Source organism: Triticum aestivum, chromosome 1A (assembly GCF_018294505.1).
Source record: "Triticum aestivum cultivar Chinese Spring chromosome 1A, IWGSC CS RefSeq v2.1, whole genome shotgun sequence".
NCBI classification, from domain to species: domain Eukaryota; kingdom Viridiplantae; phylum Streptophyta; class Magnoliopsida; order Poales; family Poaceae; genus Triticum; species Triticum aestivum.
In genome coordinates, this window is record NC_057794.1 from 178,012,441 (window position 1) to 178,018,768 (window position 6,328).

Consider the following 6,328-nt stretch of genomic DNA (forward strand, 5'->3'; position numbering starts at 1 on the left):
CCCTTTTTTCCATCCCCCCTCCGAGGGAGAATCGCTTTCCTCCTCCTCGTCATCCTCGGTGTGGGGGGAGTGGGTCTCAGCATCTTTGGACATCACGTCCGAAGTGCCCTTATGGCAGAGACCACTCCCGGTCTCCTTGGCCTTCTTCTCCGGCGCTTGGTAGGACGCCGGAACCAGCATTTCGTCAGAAGAGGGATTGCTGGGTTTTTGGGCAGTGGAGCCAGACACTGGATCCGCTTTGCCTTCTTTATCCAGCCCTGAAAAAATGAATGGGGTAGCTTAGACATCTTCCTTGAGTATGCAAGTAAAGGGCACACCTTGAAATACGGAAAACTTACCGCACTGGCGGGATGGGCCAGGTCATGCCCGCGGTCCTCGGTCATCGCTGGCCACGTCTTGTTGGCCTTAAAGAGCACCCTCCAGATGTCTTCGTGCGTAGTGCCAAAGAACTGTTGAAAGGTCTGGTGCTTGGCCGGATCGAACTCCCACAAATGGCTAGTCCGGCTTTGGCATGGAAGGATCCGACGAGCAAGAATCACCTGGATCACATTGACATGCTTGACGTTCTTGTCCACCATGCTCCTGATGCATGTCTGAAGCGCTGGCAGCTCGTCCAACAAAGACCAATCCAGGCCCTTCTCTAGCCAGGAGGTAAGCCGCATCGGGGCGCCGGACTGGAATTCAGGAGTCGCGGCCCAGGTGGCGTCACAAGGCTCTGTGACGTAGAACCATTGATGTTGCCACCCTTTGACGGTTTCCATGAAGGTACCTTTGGGCCATGTGACATTGGGCAGCTTGCTCACCATGGTGCCTCCGCACTCTACATGTTGACCACCCACCACCTTCGGCTTCACATTGGAGATCTTTAACCACAATCCGAAGTGGGTGGGATGTGAAGGAAGGCCTCGCACACAACAATGAATGCCGAGATGTTGAGGAAGTAATTGGGGGCCAGATTGTGGAAATCCAGCCTGTAGTAGAACATGAGTCCGTGGACGAATGGATGGAGAGGGAATCCCAATCCGCGGAAGAATTAGGGGATGAATACCACCCTCTTATGGGGCTCCAGGGTGGGGATGAGCTGCCCCATTGCTGGAAGCCGGTGGGCGATTTCCTTGGCCAAGTACCCGGCCTCCCAGAGCTTGGTGATGTCCCTCTCCTTGATGGAGGAAACCATCCACTTGCCTTGCGCTCCAGATCCGGACATGGATGGAGTGCTTTTTTGAGGTGGAAAGGATGGAACCTTGGGCACTGGAGCTCGGGAATGGATGGGCAGAGAGAAGGAAGGCGTGGGTGAAAGAGGTGAATCCTTATCCCTTTATAAAGGTGGTGAATATCAAGCGCCTCCCAACTCGCCTATTCCCCAAGGGTCGTGCAGGCGGCGTGGTTGGATTACCCATGCTCGTATTGATGAGAATCATGCAATAAGGGGACACGATCTCTGCTTTGACAAGATGTGCCAATAAAACCGCCTCTTGAAACATGGATCGGGAGGCTAGAAAACAGTTCAAAATAAGGATCGGGCAGGGACGTGATGTCACGCTGCAAAAGTTGTCAATGAAATGGACTCGCGAAATATTATGCTCTCGGCGGTTGTGTGTGGTATTTGCTTTGTAGAGCCGGACACATTTTCTATGTTCGAAAGCTATTTTGGAGTATTCGGAGGAGGAACCCGCCTTGCAATGCCGAAGAAAATTTACGCGTCGGACACATCGTCATTGAAGCCTGGTTCAGGGGCTACTGAGGGAGTCCTGGATTAGGGGGTCCTCGTGCGTCCGGACTATGTAACATGGGTCGGACTAATGGGCTATGAAGATACAAGACAGAGGACTTCTCCCCGTGTCCGAATGGGACTCTCCTTCGCGTGGAAGGCAAGCTAGGCGTCCGGATGTATTATTTCATTTCTTTGTAACTGACTTTGTACAACCCTAGGTCCCTCCGGTGTCTATATAAACCGAAGGGTTTAGTCCACAGAGGCAATATCATAATCATACAAGCTAGACTTCTAGGGTTTAGCTACAACGATCTTGTGGTAGATCAACTCTTGTAATCCTCATACTCATCAATATCAATCAAGCAGGACGTAGGGTATTACCTCCATCAAGAGGGCCCGAACCTGGCTAAAACATCATGTCCCTTGTCTCCTGTTACCATCGACCTTAGATGCACAGTTCGGGACCACATACCCGAGATCCGCCGGTTTTGACACCGACGTCGACCTTGACGATCCGACTATGAACGTGCGAGATGTCGCGCCTTAGCAATCGCTAAACCAACTTCTAAGGGGTTATTGACCATGCCGGAGCACGATCAACCTGACTACAAGGTTTTGTTTCCTGTGAGCAAACAAAGAACAAGCAAGAAACTAAGATTGCAATCTGGATATTGCGAATATAAGTGGAAAGCTTTATTAATGGAGGTGGGGTTCTGTGACGTCTTGGTCTGGTCGTTGAACACAAACGAAGTACGCAAAGTTGCAGCTATGGCAAACTCTTAATCTAAACAAAACCCAAAGTCTAAACGATGCCCTAAGGGTTGTATATATGGAGGAGAGAGGGGGGAATTTCGTGGCCCTTGGAGGAGGGGTCAGAAACCAACCCTAACTCTTGTTTCCCCACACATACGGACTCTAAAAACAGCCTATAATCAAGTATTTCGAAATTACATGGTCCTGGCCCAAAAATAAGGTGACGCGGCACCTAGAATAGCCGCTGGACGAAATTTATGAAGTGGTATCTTGTATATTTCATCCCAGGCTTCATGCACCCATTATTGTGGCTTCAAAGTCCTGGAATCATCACTTGTAACTCCGTTCTTGTTCGCCTTGCGCATGCCATCATCTCCATGCTTGAACTTTCTCCAAGGTTCATCTGTCTTGTCCAAGCTAGGCCCTTCATTTGTAAGCAAAACAAATGTATCCAATTTAGGCAGCATCATATTCTCATGAACATTAGAATCGTTACCAAGAAATGAAAGTTCATGGTAATTCAATTGGCGTGCGCGAGCTCTAGTAATTGGTCCAGTATGTATAGCAGCAGGGGCTGTGGGTGTAACAATGGTATTGATGTCCTGATCAACTAGTTCAGGGGCTACTAAGGGAGTCCTAGATTAAGGGGTCCTCGGGTGTCTAGACTATTCAATATGGGTCGGACTGATGGCCCATAAGGATAAAGTAGAAGACTATCCCCCGTGTCCGGGTAGGACTCCTATATGCGTGGATGGCAAGTTCGGTGTCTGGATCTGTTGTTTCCTTCCTCTGCAAACCGACTCTATAGAATGCTAGGTCCCTCCGATGTATATATAAACCAGAGGGTTTAGTCTGTAGAGGCGATCAGAACAATCATAGGCTAGACAGCTAGGGTTTAGCCATTACGATCTCGAGGTAGATCAAGTCTTGTAACCCCTATACTCATCGAATATAATTGTCGGTGTTCTGGGAACAGGGGTCCCCAGACTTGCCTGCCTGCAGCCCGCGACATGGCTCTTCTAGTGGCCTGGTACGGCCCATCTTCACTAGCAAACACTCAAGACCCTCACAAGGGGCCAAGTCTCGCAAGGCGGACAGCACAAGACCTCCTCAGGGGCAGCCTCTCTAGGCTGGCTCATGAGGAGCGGAGAGATCAAGGTAAGGGGCACCTTGTGAGGTTCCCGTGACGTGAGCCGTGACGACCAAGGCCAGGCGGGTGCCAGGCGGGCGCCAGCGGGCACAGAGCACCAGTTTCCTCTTTGGTTCTAAAGGAGCAGGCGCAGGTGTGGACTCCCGAGGCATCATGCAAAGGTTTCCATATCGGTGCAACAAGACCAAGACCAGCAGGACGGCAGGACAGAGGTCATCGCGGAGCCCACGACGGCGTCACCTGCCAGAGCCTTTGGCATGCAAAGACCAACTTTTGTCAGGATAGCTTGTACTAGTTGTCCCCCTTCAAATTGGTCGTTGTGGGATCCCTTCCCGCCTAATATTTGGGAAGAGGACCAGGGCCTCTATAAATAGGACTAGCCACCACCATAGGAAGGGGATCGGATCCATTCCACCATGATACGCACCAGCTCACCAAGCTCAAGAACACCTCCCCTCCGGAGGCTGTTCTTCCCTTGTACTTGTTCATCCTCAGCCTACAAGACAATCCACCACACCACACTGGAGTAGGGTATTACACCACATCGGTGGCCCGAACCAGTATAAACTCTTGCGTCCCTTGTTCTTCGAGTTCGGCAAACTAGGTTTTTAGATTGTTGCGAGATCGTGAGCCAGGGGGAAGGAAAGATCTTTGTGCCCACCCCAGTGTTTGAATCTTAAAGGTTTTGCCGGAACCCAAAATCTGACATTTGGCGCGCCAGGTAGGGGTGCGATGACGCTTTCCCTTCACCCATCCACGTTCCGCAGCTCCATCACATCCATGTCAGATGCTCGCCGAGCTCGCGCCGAGTGCCGGGTCGGTTGCGTACCCCAGATGGCGCCCGTTGGCGGACCTCCCCGCCATTCTCCATCACATGTTGCCAACGCCGCTACCAGCCCGGTAGCAAACGAGCAGCAAGCGTCGTTGTTGCACTCCTCTATGCAGCGGGACGACCGCACCGCCACCTCGTCGCTGACTCCAGCCGGCTCATCATCCCACGCCCGTCGCGCGCCCATGGATGCCCAGGCCACGTTGCTCATGGCATGCGAGCTCCTGCGTTACAGCCCGGTCGACGACCTCTACGAGGACTGGCTGGACTGCATCGCCAAGCTTGTCAGCGCCGTTGGGGGCTCTCCTGCACCATCCCTCTCGCTGCCTCGCCTGCCTCCAGCCGCGGGAGACGTAGCTAATGGAGTGCCTCCGCCGCCCCTGCATCAAGATGGTGCACTCGTGCCAAGACGCGCGGCTCACGGAGCACCCCCGCCTCCTTCGCACCAAGATGGTGTCCTCGTCCCAAGACGCGTCGTCCCTGTAGTGTGATCCGCATGCCATTTGCCCACGCACGAAGAAAGAAGCTGCCAAGAAGTTCCCCGATCGCAGGAAAACGCTCCTGCACTCCCTGGACCAGCACGTCAAGACCGCGCGCCGCCTGCGGTGGTGGTGCGTGGGTACCAACACCAGGCTCCACCACCACGACGGGCTCCGGTGACCATAGCAGGCTGTCGAGCCTTCACTCTCGAGCTGTGCACCATCATTTGGCCAGGCAAGTTCAAGCCGGATCTGCCTCCGCGCTAAGATGGCACCCCCGACCCTACGGAGTTCCTGCAGCTCTACGAGCTGAGCATCAAGGCAGCCAACGGAGACGAGAAGGTCATGGTGAACTGGTTTCCCATGGCTCTCAAGGATGGTGCTCGCGCGTGGCTCGACAACCTGCCCGCGGGATCGATCTCCTCCTAGGGCGATATGCGCGAGTGTTTCATCGCCAACTTCCAGGGCACTCGCGACCGCCCTCCGGTCGCGGGTGACCTACACCGCATCAAGCAGCAGCCGCGAGAGACCCTGTAGAAGTACATCAAGTGCTTCAACAGCGTTCCCCTCAAGATCCCCAAGGTCACGGACGAGGCCATCATCTCAATGTTTTCCGATGGCGCCTGCGACATCAAGATGAAGGAGGAGCTTGCCATCCACAAGGAGCTATGCACGGCTCTGGAGATGTTCAACATGGCGACCAAGTGCGCAAGAGCTGAGGAAGGGCGCCTCTACCTCCTCTAGCTCCCTGCTGCCAACCTAGAAGAGAAGAAAGCCAAGGCCAAGGACGTGAAGCTCAAGGGAGTAGCCGTGCTCGTGCCAACACCAGACACAAAGCGCGGCCGGGACCACCCTCAGTCGTCCAAGAGCAGCCGTCTGTTCTGTGCCTTCCACAATGTACAGACCCACAACACCAACCACTATCAAGAGCTCAGGGCCATACGAGATGGACGCTTCGGTCGATGCCCCGAGCGCAATGACCGAGGCTACGGCCGAGGAGGAGGACGAAGTGGAGGATGCTGGGACGACCGTGGCCCCTGCCAGGAGTGGCACGACCGGCCTCATGAGGACCACTGGCAGGAACAGCCTCGTGAGGTCGCCGGGAGGGACCAGCCTCGCGAGGACCGCCCTCAGGGCAATCCTGGCCTCCCTCCGCTGTTGTCAGCACCAAAAAGGAACGACGACCACCATCAGGACGAGGGGGCTGGGGGCTTCCAGGAGCCGCGCGCTATCGCGTGCATCTTGGGTGGCGCTCAGGCCCCAGCTTCCCAGCGCATCCTCAAGCGGTATGCTCGCGAGGTGAACACGGCTGAGGGAGTCCTGGACTAAGGGGTCCTCGGGCGTCCAGCCTGTTATCTATGGGCCGGACTGATGGGCTATGAAGATATGAAGACCGAAGACGG